A 16,472-nucleotide genomic window follows, 5' to 3' on the forward strand; every position below is an offset into this window, starting at 1 on the left:
CCTTTTTCACTAAACATCCTTTCAACCAAAATGTTTTAACTGACTTAGGGTAGTGGTTCTTTAAAATGTTGGTCTCTGGATATCTTTTATACTCTTAAAAAATAATGAGGACCCCCAAAGAATGTCTGGTTATGTGGGCATTACATCTATGAATATTGTATGAAAATCAAAACTGGATGTTTAAAATATTTATTTATGTATTCATTCACAAATAAATAATAATACCATTATATATAACATAAATAACTTGTTTTGTATGAAAAAGTAACTATATTTCGCATAACAAGAAAAATGTAGTGATAAGAGTGGCATTATTTTACGTTTTAAAAATCTCTCTACTATCTGGCTTATAAAAGATGCCTGGAATCTCAGATCTGCTTCTGCCACTGAGCTGCAGGATATGTTTCTTTATTGAGATATATGGACAAAAGCAACCCTTACTCAAAGAAATGTGAGGATGAATAAATATGAGTTAGAAAATGGAGGGGTATGTTAATAGCCGTTTTGGACAGTTGTAGCTATAACTATATATTTTTTAATACTATACCAAAACTCGACAAGTTACATATCAAGGTTGAGTGCAATGTGAAGTATGAAATTGTACCAATAAACTTTACACACTGTTTCATTAAATTCACTGATATATTTTGCATCTTGAATTAATATTTTGCCTAATTTTATGATATTATGCATTAGTCATTTAAAAAATATTGGTTTCCTGAGCTTTGCAGATCTTCCAAATGTTGATAAATTTATTCATTAATGTTATCACTGATGCTATCAGAAAAGTCATTAACTATTAGGAAGCAGTTCTGTGCATGGTGGCAGATATAAGTTTTCCACAATTTTAATTTTTGCTTGAAACCTCAAATTTGATCAATGGCAAAAACTACTGTCCATTGCTTTATTTGAAGTGACAGATTCACACAGTTAATTTTATGAGACAGTGTCTACCCAATACTCATGTCTTAATAACCACTGTTTTTTACATGTCTTTCAACAGCTTTCAAAAATAACATTCCATTTAAAAAAAGTGGCTAGTTCAGCTTGCAACTCAATAGCATGCGTGTTTTCCTTGAGACCACCACTGTGTTTGGTATGCAGCAGAAGTGCTTTGTGCATACCACTTATTTTCACACACAGAGCAGTCAGCATACACTCAAGATGGAACTTAATGAAATTAATAATTTTTACTACTTCTTTAAGGATATTTTTAGGTAAAATACCTTTTTTTTTCACCTGAGCTTGTCTGGCAATGAGTAATGCAATGACTACTATAGTTTGATGCCATTGCCTTGTTACACATATTAAGACATTGTCAGTTTTACTCACTGTTTCATTTATACCATTGGTACAATTGTCAGCACAATAAAAAAGGCAAACATTACCTTAATTTTTTAATGAAAATAGTTTGACTCTGCACTTAGCCTGAAAAAAGTCTTGGGTACTTGCAGGGATTCACAGACTCCACTTAAAGACCTGCTGATCTAGATCACAGTTTTAGCCAGCTGAACAGAATGTATAAATATTTGCCCTGTGCATTTTTTGGTGTCTTCCATTCCAGCATTATATAAATGTCTCTTGAATTCGACCCTTATTTTCGATGGACTGTGAAATTACATAAAACAAATTCATGTAGTATGGAGATATAAATGCTTCCCTGGTGAGATTTTTTAGCAATGTGAAAACTTCAGAGCTTCTTCTTCCTCTAAAACCACTTTTTATTTCTATTAAAAGGAATCAGCTTCCATTCCTATGCCCCTTCCTTCTGAAATCATTGCATGCTTTCCCAAATGTAATAAACACTTAACATTTCAAACTGTTGAAATAAGTTTATTTTGTTGTTGTTGTTTCCAGAACAGTTGCTTAGCAAAACTTTGACCAATTTTTTTGATAATGGGCTTAACAATGTTTGTTTTCTTTTTCTCTAAAATTTTTGACAAACATCAATTCAGCCTAAAAGTGAGCAGAATACACAGTTTGACTCATGGGAAAATAGCTATGGACTTTCTGTTGGCAAAAAATAAAAAAAATAAAAAAATAAAAAATAGCTATGGCCTGTCATATGATTATACAGGCAACAAGAACCAGCATCCATAGAAATCTCTAAACTTGTCAGATGATGAAAATACATTGAAACCGGTCTTTGCCTGTTGTATTACAGGACCTTACATAAAGAAGATATAATTATCTGATTAATGAAGATTTTGTTGTTTTTCCTGTTCTCTATTCATTCTAACTCAGAATTAGTCCAAAAGGTTTAAGATTTCTTCACCTTAAATTCCCTTCCTCCTTCTCATCTGGTAAATACTGTTGATAACCAAAGAGGTTTTTGTTGTTGTTGTCATTGTTTTTTTTGTTTGTTTGTTTTTGTTTTTGTTTTTTCTTTTGAGACGGAGTCTCGCTCTGTCGCCAGGCTGGAGTACAGCGGCATGATCTCGACTCACTGCAAACTCTGCCTCTCGGATTCAAGTGATTCTCCTGCTTCAGCCTCCTGAGTAGCTGGGATTACAGGCGTGTGCCACTGCACCCAGCTAATTTTTGTATTTTAGTAGAGACAGGGTTTCATCATGTTGGCCAGGATCGTCTTGATCTGCCCACCTCGGCCTCCCAAAGTGCTGGTTTTATAGGCATGAGCCACCGCGTCCAGCCACCAAAGAGTATTTCATGTAGATTCTGACCATCCCTCCTCTGCATCACGATAGCAGCTCGCTGCAGCCTTGACCTCCTGGGTTCAAGTGACCTGACTTTATTCAGATATACAAATATGCTCCAAAGACTGTGCTCTTCATTAAGATAACCAGACCAACTTTTTCCCGGTCTCCTGGCATCAGACTCCACATATTACCTCTTCCTTTCTTCTCCTTTGCCTCTCCCCCTCTTCCTTCTTGACTCCCTCTTTATTTTTTAACATAATTTTTTAGCATGTTGCAGCCATTGTAAAATTGAAACTTGTCTCCTTTTCATGAAAAATGAAGTTTTTTTGAAATTTTGTCTTAGAGTAGTAAAAAACAATAAACGTATACTTTTGAGTTTATTTTTATATCAGATATAAGTGGCAATGCTAGCTATTTTTCTTGGTTTAGCGAAACTAAGTTCATGCCAAGGTAGTCACTGTCTTCTTTTAGAATTGGCAGAATCTAGCACACCATTTCTTACACATAGCTGGTGATCAGTGAATATTCTTCGAATGAATTAAATTTTGAAGGAAAGATATCCAGGTTAAGGAACTCCTTCTCAAAAAAGAAAAGGTAGCAAGAGAACATGAACATTTGCACAGATGCGTATTTCACATTCAGAAGCAAGTTATTTTCAATTTAATTTAATTTATTTATTTATTGAGACAGGGTCTGGCTCTGTCACCCAGGCTGGAGTGCAGTGGCACAATCATGGCTCACTGCAGCCTCAACTTCCTGGGCTCAAGCTATTCTCCTGCCTCAGCCTCCCAAGTAGCTAGTACTATAGGTGCACATCATCACACAGAGCTAATTTTTAATTTTTTATAAAGATGGGCAGGGGGTAGGGTGTCTCATTTTGTTGCCGGGGCTGGTCTCGAACTCTTTGCCTCAAGCGGTCCACCCATCCCAGCCTTTCAAAGTGTTGGGATTACAGGCGTGAGCCACCATACCTGGCCAGAGCAATTTATATTTGTGTGCTGTGGAATATAACTCAATTCTATATTAGAGTCTGAGATGTATCTGGGAGAGATTTTCATTCGTGTCTGTTCATGTTGTTTACATTTTCAGATTTCCAAGGGGGTAAAAAAAAAAGTAAGAAAAAACAAAAGGGGAACACATTTGTCTCTAAAACACACACATTTATTACTTTGTCCTACTTATTCAGAACAGATTGGTTGCCAATGCACAGGAAGCTGCTTCATCTTCATACATGGATTCAACATTCCATTTTCTGAATAACATTCAGACTGACCATAGAACAATTCCTTATTTATTTTAATGCTATTTTAAACACCATTATACTCAGCATCTAAATCTATATCAACCTACAAGTTACCAGAATAATCTTCTCAGTTTGGTTATATACATATATATATAAATATACATATACATATAAGTACGTATACACAAATACATGCATATGCACATACACATATAAACACATATATTACTATATATAATATATAGTAATATACATTTATAAAATTTAAACATGTGCAAAGTTAAGCTAAATCAACAAAATAAATGTATTTAAACCAATGCTAAATATTACTTTCTCTAATTGACTATATCTCTCAATAAAATAATCTAAGCTAATTAATTATCTTAGAAATTATCTTACAAAATTATCTTACAGAAATAACATTGTCTTACAAAAATTATTGTACAATTATCTTACAAAAATAACATACTTCCCTGGCATTTTTTAAACAATTGCTTTCAAAGATTAGCAGACTGGGGTGAGGGGTGATTCAAAGAGAAATGATCCTCTGTATTATTTATACATGATTTCAAAAGGAATTCATTCAATATTCCATGACTTCTCAAACTTGAAGTGGGACAAAATTGCCAGTATTTCATATGGACTTTCTCTTCTCTTTTACCTCAAATCTTTCTTTATACCACACACTTCTGTACATTTTCAAATATCACATCTGTTATGTGAGTTTTCCCAATCTCAACCCTGGGAAGATTAATTAATCTCTGTGACTTACACACAAATTATGTATTTTTACCTTCTCAAATTATATGTTTCTACAAGCATATAAAAATATAGACTATTTATGTATCTATGTTGGACTAAACACTTTGGAGAAAAAATTATCTGCATATGTCTCTAAGAGTGTGAATAATTGTATATTCATTTTATCTGCATGCTTAAGATGTACATATTTATGTATACATATGAACAAACATAGTACTTTGTACTTGCCTCAAATACAGTAATTATTCATGTTACATATCAATTTTTATCATGTAGAAATCCATGATTCTAAGTTCCTAGATGTAAATTAAAATAGTCTTTCTATTTTCTACAGTCACAGTTTCTAAAATAGTTTCCTACACAGAATAGGTACCAACAAATGTTTATTGCATAGAGTTGCCAACTTCATTTTGCATTGCAAACACATCTCTCCCACGCTTTTAGAAGAACCATTGAATTCTCAAAATCTGAAATTCGAAGCCAAGTCTGTGTTTGCACTCAGCATTTCTTCAGAGTGATGTACCCAGTTTCTTGTATGGTATTCATGTGTTGTCTTTTTTATCAAGCCCATTTTCTTCATATAAATAGATCTACGAATTAGCATAAAAAAGAAAATTTCACTGATTTTTCTGAATCTAGATGGCTTGACCCTACAGGTCAAAATGGATATCTCTCTGTTCTAGATGGAATCTGGGGACATCTGGTGTCTCCTTGACCCGCATGACCACTCTGAGCATGGAGAGTGGCACTGTTCACTATCCCAATGTACTCTCCCATATTGGCTTCCGTGGCACCTCTGTCTCTCATTCTTAGAGTCTCTTGGTACACATTTCTTATTTGTTCCTTCTCAGTCACCTCTGCTTTTATCCAGCCCTTTAGTGCTGGTCACAGTAAGTACTCTAGTTGTGCCCTTCTCATGTACTCCCATAACTGCATCAACTCTATTAACCATGGGCTGAGCCTTTGCTCTCCTGCATTACAGAAGCTTCTCCTGCATTACAACAGCATCTGCTGTTGCATACTTTTTCAGTGTTACAAATAACAAATTCTGATGTTTTTTCAGTATTTTGATATAATATAATACTTTCTAGTTTGGGTTTTTTTAAAATAAATGCTAGAACTGAGTTGCTGACGTGTAACTACACAAAAGTCCATGGGAACTCAACAATAGCTTAGATATGTGTAGGGAGATTTATGTAATACAAAATATCTTTGCGAATTTTCTTTATAAATCCTCTTCTAACAGTCTTTATGATAACAATAATAAAATACTTTCGGAACAACTAAGAACATTTTGTTTTGTGATAAGAAGTAAAAGAAAAAACAGAATAATGAATAATCACCTATATCTTTACAATCTTACAAATAATTTTAATTCAATGTGATTCAGTAAGTAGACTTTGAAAACTCCACTGGAAGGTGTGCACAGTGGTTAATACCTGTAATCTCAGCACTTTGGGAGGCTGAGGAGGGTGGATCACTTGAGGCCAGGAGTTCAAGACCAGCCTGGGCAACATGATAAAACCCTGTCTCTACTAAAATAATAAAATACAGAAATTAGCTGGGTGTGGTGGTGCACCCTGTAATCCTAGCTACTCGGGAGTCTGAGGCACAAGAATTGCTTGAATCCAGGAGGCAGAGGTTGCAGTGAGCCGAGAACGCCCCACTGCCCTCCAGCCTGGGTGACAGAGTGAGACTCTGTCTCAAAAACAAACAAACAAAAATCTCTACTTATATCTCAGTTTTCTTCTTAGATGAGGAAGGAAATATTTGGTAAGTGATAGTAGTGACATTTATTATATGGTTGAGAGATAAGATGAAAAGGCAAAAAACAAGGATTGGTTTCAAAAATATTTACCATGTTAATAATAAGTATTTTGGAAGTTTATAGTAGACACCTTAACGTAATAGAGAATACTTATAGACAGTTAATTAATAATGCCTGGCACACAGTCGGTATGAAATCTTTAGATTTTCAACAAAAGTATAAAGGAGAGATTAAATTTTCTTTGTCTTTCTATTACGCATTTCCAAAGTTATTTTGTGGCCAGAGAGTTTGGTCTGATATTAAATTTTGTTGATCTTTGAGATTTCTTGTGTGCTGTTTGTGGCAGTTACATTGTAATACCTGGTCCAGGTATATTTTAAATAAATCTATATTTTTAATTTGATGAATGCTTCATCTCACATGATAATTAAGTCAGATTTTTAATGTACTTCATCAAATCATCTACATTCTTGCTAACTTTTTGAAAAGCTATATAGAGAAATAATTGGCATGCAATAAAATTCACATCATGTGGAATTTACTAAATTTCATAAGCTTTGACATGTACACACCATGAAATTATCACCATGATCAAGATAATGAATATATCTATTACCCCTCAAAGTTTTCCTGAACCACTTTGTAATTCATCCTTGCCTTCCCCTTCTGCTTTAAAGCAACCACTGATCTGCTTTCTGTCACTATAAATTAATTGACATTTTTGAGTTTTATTTAAATGGAGTCATACAATAGGTACTTTTTTTCATCTGGCTTCTTTTGATATAGTAACTATTCTGAGATCCATTCATGCCATTGAAGTATATAAATAATTCATTCCTTTATATTGCTGAGTAGTATTTCACAATTTGTTTATCCATTCACCTGTTGATGGACATTTGGATTGTTTCCAGATTTTGGTTATTAAAATCACCTACAATGAACATTTGTGTGAAAGTCTTTGAATGGATGTGTGCCTTCATTCTGGGGCAAATACATAGATGTGGAATGGCAGTATCATATAGCATATGCATATATAACTTTTTAACAAAACCGCTGAACAGTTTTCCAGTATGATTGTGTCATTTCATATTCCTTCCAACAGGGTAAAAGAGTTCCAGTTGTTCCACATACTTGCCTGTCATTGGTATCGTTAGGCTTCTTAATTTTAGCCATTTTACTGGTGAAGAGTTGTGGATCATTGCGATTTTAATTTGTATTTCCCTAATGACTAATCATGTTGAACTTCTTATCATGGCTTACTTTCAATGTGTATTATCTTCCTTGGTAAAATCTTTTCCACATTTTGTGTTAGGTGTTTTATTTTCTTATTGAGTTTTGAGAGTTCTTTATATATTACTTATACACGTATTTTATAATGTATATGCTTTGTAAATATTTTTTCCCCAGACTTTGGCTAATGTTTTCATTATCTTAACAGTGAATATCAAAGAGCAAAAAAAAAAGTAACTTATATAAAGTCCAGTTCAATTTTTTTTTACCTTATGCTGTTATACCCAAACTACTTTCGTCTAAACCAAGGTTACGCAACTGTATCCTGTTTTCTTCTAAAAGTTTTATAGCTGTAGATTATATATTTAGTTTTGTTGTTTACTTTGAATTAATTTTTGTATATGGTTGAGGTATGAATTCAAGTTTATTATTTTTTTTTACATAGAATTTCTGGGTAGTCTAACAACACTTGTGAAAAATTATCCTTTCTTCATTTAATTACCTTTACAACTCTGTGGAAAATTAGGGATGTATATATGTGTGTGGATCATTTTTCTGGACTCCCTATTTTGTTTAATTAATCTATTTGTCTATATTTGTGGCAATACTACACTGTCTTAATTATTGTATAATACCACCATCGTTGGATTAGCACTGTAGGAAGTGTGCACTGTAAGAAGACTTGAAATCAGGGAGTGTTTGTACTCCAACTTCTTTTTTAAGAGACTCTGCTGCTGAGGCTCCAGTTCAGTGGTGCGATTTGATCATAGCTCACTGTAGCCTTGAACTCTGGGCTCAAGGAATCCTCCCACCTCAGCCTCAACAGTAGCTAGGAGTACAGGCATGTATTACCCTGCCAATTAATTTTTAAAATGTATATTAAAATTTTTTTAAATATACAAATGTTATTTTAAAATAAATTATTATATATTATATAAATAATAATTTATTTTAAAATTTATTTAAAATAATACATTTCCAATTACTTAAATCTTCAATTTTTCTTTTCTTTAATTTTTTTGTTTTTTTTTAATTTTTCTTTTAATTTTACTTTGAGTTCCAGAATACAAGTACAGAACGTGCAGCTTTGTTACATAGGTACATGTGTGTCATGGTGGTTTGCTGTACCTATCAACCCATCATCTACGTTTTAAGACCCGCGTGCTTAGGTGTTTGTCCTAATGCTCTCCCTCCCATCACCCCCAATCCCCTGATTGGCCCCAGTATGTGTTGTCCCCTCCCTGTGTCTATGTGTTCTCATTGTTCAGCTCCCAGTTATGAGTGAGAATATGTGGTGTTTGGTTTTCTGTTCCTGTGTTGGTTTGCTGAGAATGATGGCTTCCAGCTTCATCCATGTCCCTGGGAAGGACATGATCTCATTCATTTGTATGGCTGCATAGTATTCCGTGGTATATATGTACCACATTTTCTTTATCCAGTCTATCATTGATGGACATTTGGGTTGGTTCCATGTCTTTGCTATTGTAAATAGTGCTGCAATAAACATACCTGTGCATGTGTTTTTATAGTAGAATGGTTTATATTCCTTTGGCTATATCCCCAGTAATGGGATTGATGGGTCAAATGGTATTTCTGGTTCTAGGTCCTTGAGTAATTGCCACACTGTCTTCCACAATGGTTGAACTAATTTAGATTCCCACCAACAGTGTAAAAGTGTTCCTATTTCTCCACAGCCTCACGAGCATCTATTGTTTCTTGACTTTTTAATAATTGCCATTCTGACTGGCATGAGATGGTATCTCATTGTGGTTGTGATTTCCATTTCTCTTATGATCAGTGATATTGAGCTTTTTTCCATATGTTTGTTGACTGCATAAATGTCTTCTTTTGAGAAGTGTCTGTTCATATCCTTTGCCCACTTTTTGATGGGGTTGTTGTTTTTTGTCTTGTAAATTTATTTAAGTTCCTTGTAGATTCTGGATATTAGATCTTTGTCAGATGGATAGATTGCTAAAATTTTCTCCCATTCTGAAGGTAACCTGTTCACTTAGATGATAATTTATTTTGCTGTGCTGAAGCTCTTTAGTTCAATTAGATCCCATTTGTCGATTTTGGCTTTTGTTGCAATTGCTTTTGGTGTTTTTATCATGAAGTCTTTGCCCATGCCTATGTCCTGAATGGTATTGACTTTGTTTTCTTCTAGGGTTTTTGTGGTCTGGGGTTTTACATTTAGGACTTTGATCCATCTTGAGTTAATTTTTGTATAAGGTATAAGAAAGGAGTTCGGTTTCAGTTTTTTGCATATGGCTAGCCAGCTTTCCCAGCACCATTTATTAAATAGGGAATCCTTTCTCCCATTGCTTGTTTTTGTCAGGTTTTGTCAAAGATGGTTGTAGATGTGTGGTGTTATTTCTGAGGAATCTGTTCTGTTCCATTGGTCTAAATGTGTGTTTGGTACAATTACCATGCTGTTTTGGTTACTGGAGCCTTGTAGTATAGTTTGAAGTCAGGTAGTGTGATGCCTCCAGCTTTGTTCTTTCTGCTTAGGATTGTCTTGCCTATATTGGGCTCTTCTTTGGTTCGATATGAAATTTAAAGTAGATTTTTTAATTCTGTGAAGAATGTCAATGGTAGTTTGATGGGAATAGCATTTAATCTATAAATTACTTTGGTCAGTATGGCCATTTTCACAATATTGATTATTCCTAGTCCATAAGAATGGAATTTTTTTTTCATTGTTTCTGTCATCTCTTATTTCCTTGAACAATGGTTTGTAGTTCTCCTTGAAGAGGTCCTTCACATCCCTTGTTAGCTGTATTCCTAGGTATTTTATTCTCTTTGTAGCAATTGTGAATAGGAGTTCATTCATGATTTGGCTCTCTGATTCTCTATTGTTGGTGTATAGGAATGTTTGTGATTTTTGCACATTGAATTTGTATCCTGATACTTTGCTGAAGTTGCTCATCAGCTTAAGAAGTTTGGGCTGAGGTGATGGGGCTTTCTAAATATAGAACCATATCATCTGCAAACAGAGACAATTTGACTTCCTCTCTTCCTATTTGAATATCCTTTATTTTTTTCTCTTGCCTGATTGCCCTGGCCAAAACTTCCAATACTATGTTGAATAAGAGTGGTGAGAGAGGGCATCCTTGTCTTGTGCTGGTTTTCAAAGGGAATGCTTCCAGATTTTGCCCATTCAGTGTGATATTTGCTATGGATTTGTCATAAATAGTTCTTATTATTTTGAGATATGTTCCATCAACACCTAGTTTATTGAGAGTTTTTAACATGAAGAGATGTTGAGTTTTATCGAAGGCCTTTTCTGCATATATTGAGGTGATCGTGTGGTTTTTGTTATGGGTTCTATTTATGTGATGGGTTACTTTTATTGATTTCAATATTTTGAACCAGGCTTGCATCCTAGGGATGAAGCCGACTTGATCATGTGGATAAACTTTTTGATGCGCTGCTGGATTTGGTTTGCCGGTATTTTATTGAAGATTTTCCCATTGATGTTCATCTAGGATATTAGCCTGAAATTTGTTGTTGTTGTGTCTCTGCCAGGTTTTGGTAACAGGATGATGCTGGCCTTATAAAATGAGTTAGGGATGAGTCCCTCCTTTTCAATTGTTTGGAATAGTTTCAGAAGGAATGGTACCAGCTCCTCTTGGTATCTCTGGTAGAATTTGGCTGTGAATCTGTCTGGTCCTGGGTTTTTTTTGGTTGGTAGGCTATTAATTACTGACTCAGTTTCAGAACTTGTTATTGGTCTATTCAAGGATTCGACCTCTTCCTAGTTTAGTCTTGGGAAGGTGTATGTGTCCAGGAGTTTATCCTTTTTTATTTAGACTTTCTAGTTTATTTGCATAGATGTGTTTATAGTATTCTCTGAGGGCAGTTTGTATTTCTGTGGAGTAAGTGGTGACATCCCCTTTTTCATCTTTTATTGTGTCTATTTGATTCTTTTCCCTTTTCTTCTTTATTAGTCTAGGTAGTGGTATATTTTGTTAATTTTTTCAGAAAACCAGCTCCTGGATTCATTGATTTTTTGAAGGGTTTTTCATGTCTCTGTCTCCTTCAGTTTTGCTCTGATCTTGGTTACTTCTTATCTTCTGCTAGCTTTTGGATTTGTTTGCTCTTGCTTCTCTAGCTCTTTTAATTGTGATGTTAGGGTGTCAGTTTGAGATCTTTCTAGCTTTCTGAGGTGGGCATTTAGTGCTATAAATTTCCCTCTTAACACTGCTTTAGCTGTGTCCCAGAGACTCTGGTTCATTGTTTGTTCTCATTGGTTTCAAAGAACTTCTTGATTTCTGCCTTAATTTCATTATTTACCCAGGAGTCATTCAGGAGCAGGTTGTTCAATTTCCATGTAGTTGTGTGGTTTTGGGTGAGTTTCTTAATCCTGAGTTCTAATTTGATCAAACTGTGGTCTGAGAGATTGTTTGTTATGATTTCAGTTTTTTTGCATTTGCTCAGGAGTGTTTTACTTCCAATTATGTGGCCAATTTTAGAATAAGTGCCATATGGTACTGAGAAGAATGCATATTCTGGTGATTTGGGGTGGAGAGTTCTGTAGATGCCTATTAGGTCCACTTGATCCAGAGATGAGTTCAAGTCCTGAATATCCTTGTTAATTTTCCATCTTATTGATCTAATATTGACAGTGGGGTCTTAAAGTCTCCCACTATTATTGTGTGGGAGTCTAAGTCTGTTTGTAGGTCTCTAAGAACTTGTTTTATGAATCTGGATACTCTTGTATTGGGTGTTTGTATATTTAGGACAGTTAGCTTGCTCTTCTTGTTGAATTGATCCCTTTACAATTATGTAATGCCCTTCTTTGTCTTTTGGATCTTTGGTGGTTTAAAGTCTGTTTTGTCAGTGACTAGCATTGTAACCTCTGCTTTTTTTTTTTTTTCTTTCCATTTGCTCGGTAAATTTTCCTTTGTCTATTTTGAGCCTATGTGTGCCTTTGCACGTGAGATGCGTCTCCTGAACACAGCTCACCAATGAGTCTTGACTCTATCAAATCTGCCAGTCTGTATCTTTCAATTGGGGGATTTAGCACATTTACATTCAAGGTTAGTATAGTTGTGTGAATTTGATCCTGTCATCGTGATCCTAACTGGTTATTTTGCACACTAGTTGATTCAGTTTCATCATAGTGTCATTGGTCTTTATATTTTGGTGTGTTTTTGCAGCAGCTGGTACTGGTATTTCCCTTCTATATTCAGCTCCTTCAGGAGCTCTTGCAAGGCAGGCCTGGTGGTGACAAAATCCCTCAGCATTTGCTTGTCTGGAAAGAATTTTATTTCTCCTCTGCTGAGGAAGCTTAGTTAGGCTGTATATGAAATTCTGGGCTGAAAATTCTTTTCTTTTGGCCCCTACTCTTTTCTGGCTTGTACGGTTTCTGCTGCGAGATCTGCTGTTAGTCTAATGGGCTTCCCTTTGTAGGTGACGTGACCTTTCTCTCTGGCCACCTTTACCATTTTTGCCTTCATTTTGACCTTGGAGAACCTGAGGATTATGTATCTTGGGGTTGATTTTCTCATAGCATATCTTAGTGGTGTTCTCTGTATTCTTAAATTTGAACGTTGGCCTGTCTTACTAGGTTAGGGAAGTTCTCCTGGACAATATCCTGAAGTGTGTTTTGTAACTTGGTTCCATTCTCCTCGTCTCTTTTTCTTTTTCTTTTCTTTTTTTTTTTTTTTTTTTTTGAGGCTGAGTCTGGCTCTGTTGCCCAGGCTGGAGTGCAGTGGTGGGATCTTGGCTCACTGCAAGCTTCGCCTCCCGGGTTCATGGCATTCTCCTGCCTCAGCCTCCCCAGTAGCTGGGAATACAGGCGCCTGTCACCACGCCCAGCTATTTTTTTTTTTTTTTTTGTATTTTTAGTAAAGACGGGGTTTCACCGTGTTAGCCAGGGTGGTCTTGATCTCCTGACCTCGTGATCCACCCTCCTCAGCCTCCCAAAGTGCTGGGGTTACAAGCATGAGCCACTGCTCCTGGCCTATCCCCATCTCTTTCACATTCTCCAATCAATCATAGGTTTGGTCTTTTTACATAGTCCCATATTTTTCGGAGGTTTTGTTTATTCCTTTTCATTCTTTTTTTCTCTAATTTTGTCTGCCTGTCTTATTTCAGCAAGATGGTCTTCAAACTCTGATATCTTTCTTCCACTTGTTTGATTCAGCTATTGATACTTATGTATGCCTCGCGAAGTTCCCGTGCTGTGTTTTTCAGCCCCATCAGGTCATTTATGTTCTGCTGTAAACTGGTTATTCTAGTTAGCAGCTCCTGTAACCTTTTATCAGTTCTTAGCTTCTTTGCAAGGGGTTAGAACATGCTTCTTTAGCTCAGCGGAGTTTGTTATTATCCACTTTCTGAAGCCTACTTCTGTCAATTCATCCATCTCATCCTCCATCCAGTTCTGTCCCCTTGCTGGAGATGTGTTATGATCATATGGAAGAGAAGAGGCACTCTGGCCTTTTGGGTTTTCAGTGTTTTTTTAATTGATTCTCATCTTCATGAGTTTGTCTAGTATCAATCTTTGAGGTTGCTGACCCTTGGGTGGGGTTTTGTGGGGCCTTTTTTTGTTGATGCTGTTGTTGTTGCTGTTTGTTTTTCTTGCAATGGTCAGGCCCCTCTTCTGTAGAGCTGCTGCAGTTTGCTGGGAGTTCACTTCAGGCCCTATTGATCTGATTTGCTCCCACACCTGGAGATGTCACTCAAGGAGGCAGGTTGGAGAACAGTAAAGAGGGATGCCTGCTCCTTCCTCTGGGGTCTCTGACCTGAGGGGCACTGACCTGTTGCCAGTAGGAATGGTCTTGTATAGGGTGTCTGACAACCCCTTTTGGAGGGTCTCACCCAATTGGGTGGCACTGGGAGCAGGACCCGTTTAACAGATCACTTTGACTGTCTCTTGGTGGAAGGGATGTGCTTTGCTGGGGGGAAACACACTGGTCTGGTCTCTGCAGATTCCTCAGCATTAGCAGGAGGAAAGATTAAGTCTGTTTGTCTGCAGAGACTGTGGCCACCCCTCTCTCTAGGGGCTCAGGCCCAGGGAGATCAGAGTTCTGACCTTCAGCCCTTGACTGGAGTTGTTGGAGTTCCTGTAGGGAGGCTCGGCACAGCGAGGAGGGATGGGTCAGGGTCAGGCCTGAATAGGCATTCTGGCTGCAGTCTGCCACAGCTGGTGTGTTTGGCTGTTGGTGATAGCTCTTGGGCCAACCTGTCGTCCAGCTTCCCTGGCTCCAGTAGGAAAAAAGGGTGGCCTGGAGCTATAGAAATGGCTGCCACCCTTCCCCCACCCTGGGAGCTTATTGTGTTAGCCAGCTACCAGTCCCAGTGTTGGCTGTCGCCTCTCTCCCAAGGAGCTCAAACGGCTTAGACAGCAGGCAGCCACAGCTCTGGTGCTGGCTGCCCCTCCCCCTGGGAGCTTGGTAGGCTTAAGCAGATTCTAGCTGAGTGGCTGTTGAGAATCTGCTCTGCTCTGTGGCTGGGACCCTAGGCCCTGGTGGTGTGGGCTCACGAGTAAGGTCATCAGATCTGTGGATTGCGCAGTTCCATATAAAAAGCCCATTTTCCCAGGCTGGGTAGCACTCTCACTCACCACCACCCTTGGCTGTGGGGTGGGGGCTCCCCTGCCCCATGTGGCTCTCAGGTGGGCAGCCACATCACATTGCTCTTCCTTCCTCTCTGTGGATCACACCAGCTGCGTAGTCCGTTTTGATGACAGAACCTGGATACTTCAGGTGCCTGTGCAGGATTTGCACCCTGTTATGGTTCTTTTCAATGAGATCCTCCAATCACACTGCTTCTAGTCAGCCCTGAGTCTTCAATTTTCATAAGTGAGGCTTTGAAGTTTTTAGTATGTGTCATAAACATATTTTGTGAGATTTAAACCTAAGTATGTCATAATTTTTATGCTATATAAATGGGGTGTGTTATTAATTTCAGTTTCTGATTTAAAAAAATTTTTAGTGTATAGATATACAATTGATATTTATATAATGGTCTTTAATTAGTCTTGCTAAACCCATTTAATAATTCTAGTTTTTTTAAAAAAATTCCTTTGTATTTTTCTTCATTAAATACAATTTTAATATTCCTTTCCAAACTGAATGATTTTTATTTATTTTTCTTGCCTCATTGCATTGCATAGAATTACCAGAACAATATTGAAATGGAAGTTGTGAAAGCCAGTATCTTTGTATTTTTTATCTTTGAGGCAAAGCACCCAGTCTTTCCCCATTAACTGTGATGTTAGCTGTAGGTTTTTCATGAAACTTCATGCAGTTGAAGAAAACGAGGAGGTGTTAGAATTTCAACATATGAATTTCAGGGGGACAAACATTCAGACAATAACACTGGCTCTGTGTAAGCACTGAAAATCTAACCTCTAATTCTCTCTATCAGTTCTGTCTCCAAATTCCAGACATTTTCTTCTACATATACACTTATAATTAATCAGCTGAATATTTAAATGAGACTCTACAGATTCCCCCCAAATTCAGCCTTTGTACAGCTGTCTCCTCTCTAGCTCTCTGTGCTATAGACTCTAGGTGTTTTGGAATCTTAAATTCTTGTTCTCAACTCAGGGAGTCCTCTGGGACTCCACCTAGAAGATTCCTCCCTGTGTGTGTTGTCTGGAAACTCTTTTAGAGCAAAAAGCTGGGGCAATCATAGGGTTCTACTCATTTTTTCTCCATCTCCCAGGGATCACTGTACTTCTTTACATGATGTTCAGTATCCTAGTAATTACCTTTTTCATATATTTTCTCCATTTTTTGGTTATTTCAGGTGGAAATGTAAATCAGTCCACGTTACTCACCTCGGAGAAGCAGAAGTACGATTT

Source organism: Hylobates moloch, unplaced genomic scaffold (assembly GCF_009828535.3).
Source record: "Hylobates moloch isolate HMO894 unplaced genomic scaffold, HMol_V3 SCAFFOLD_5, whole genome shotgun sequence".
Classification (NCBI taxonomy): Eukaryota; Metazoa; Chordata; class Mammalia; order Primates; family Hylobatidae; genus Hylobates; species Hylobates moloch.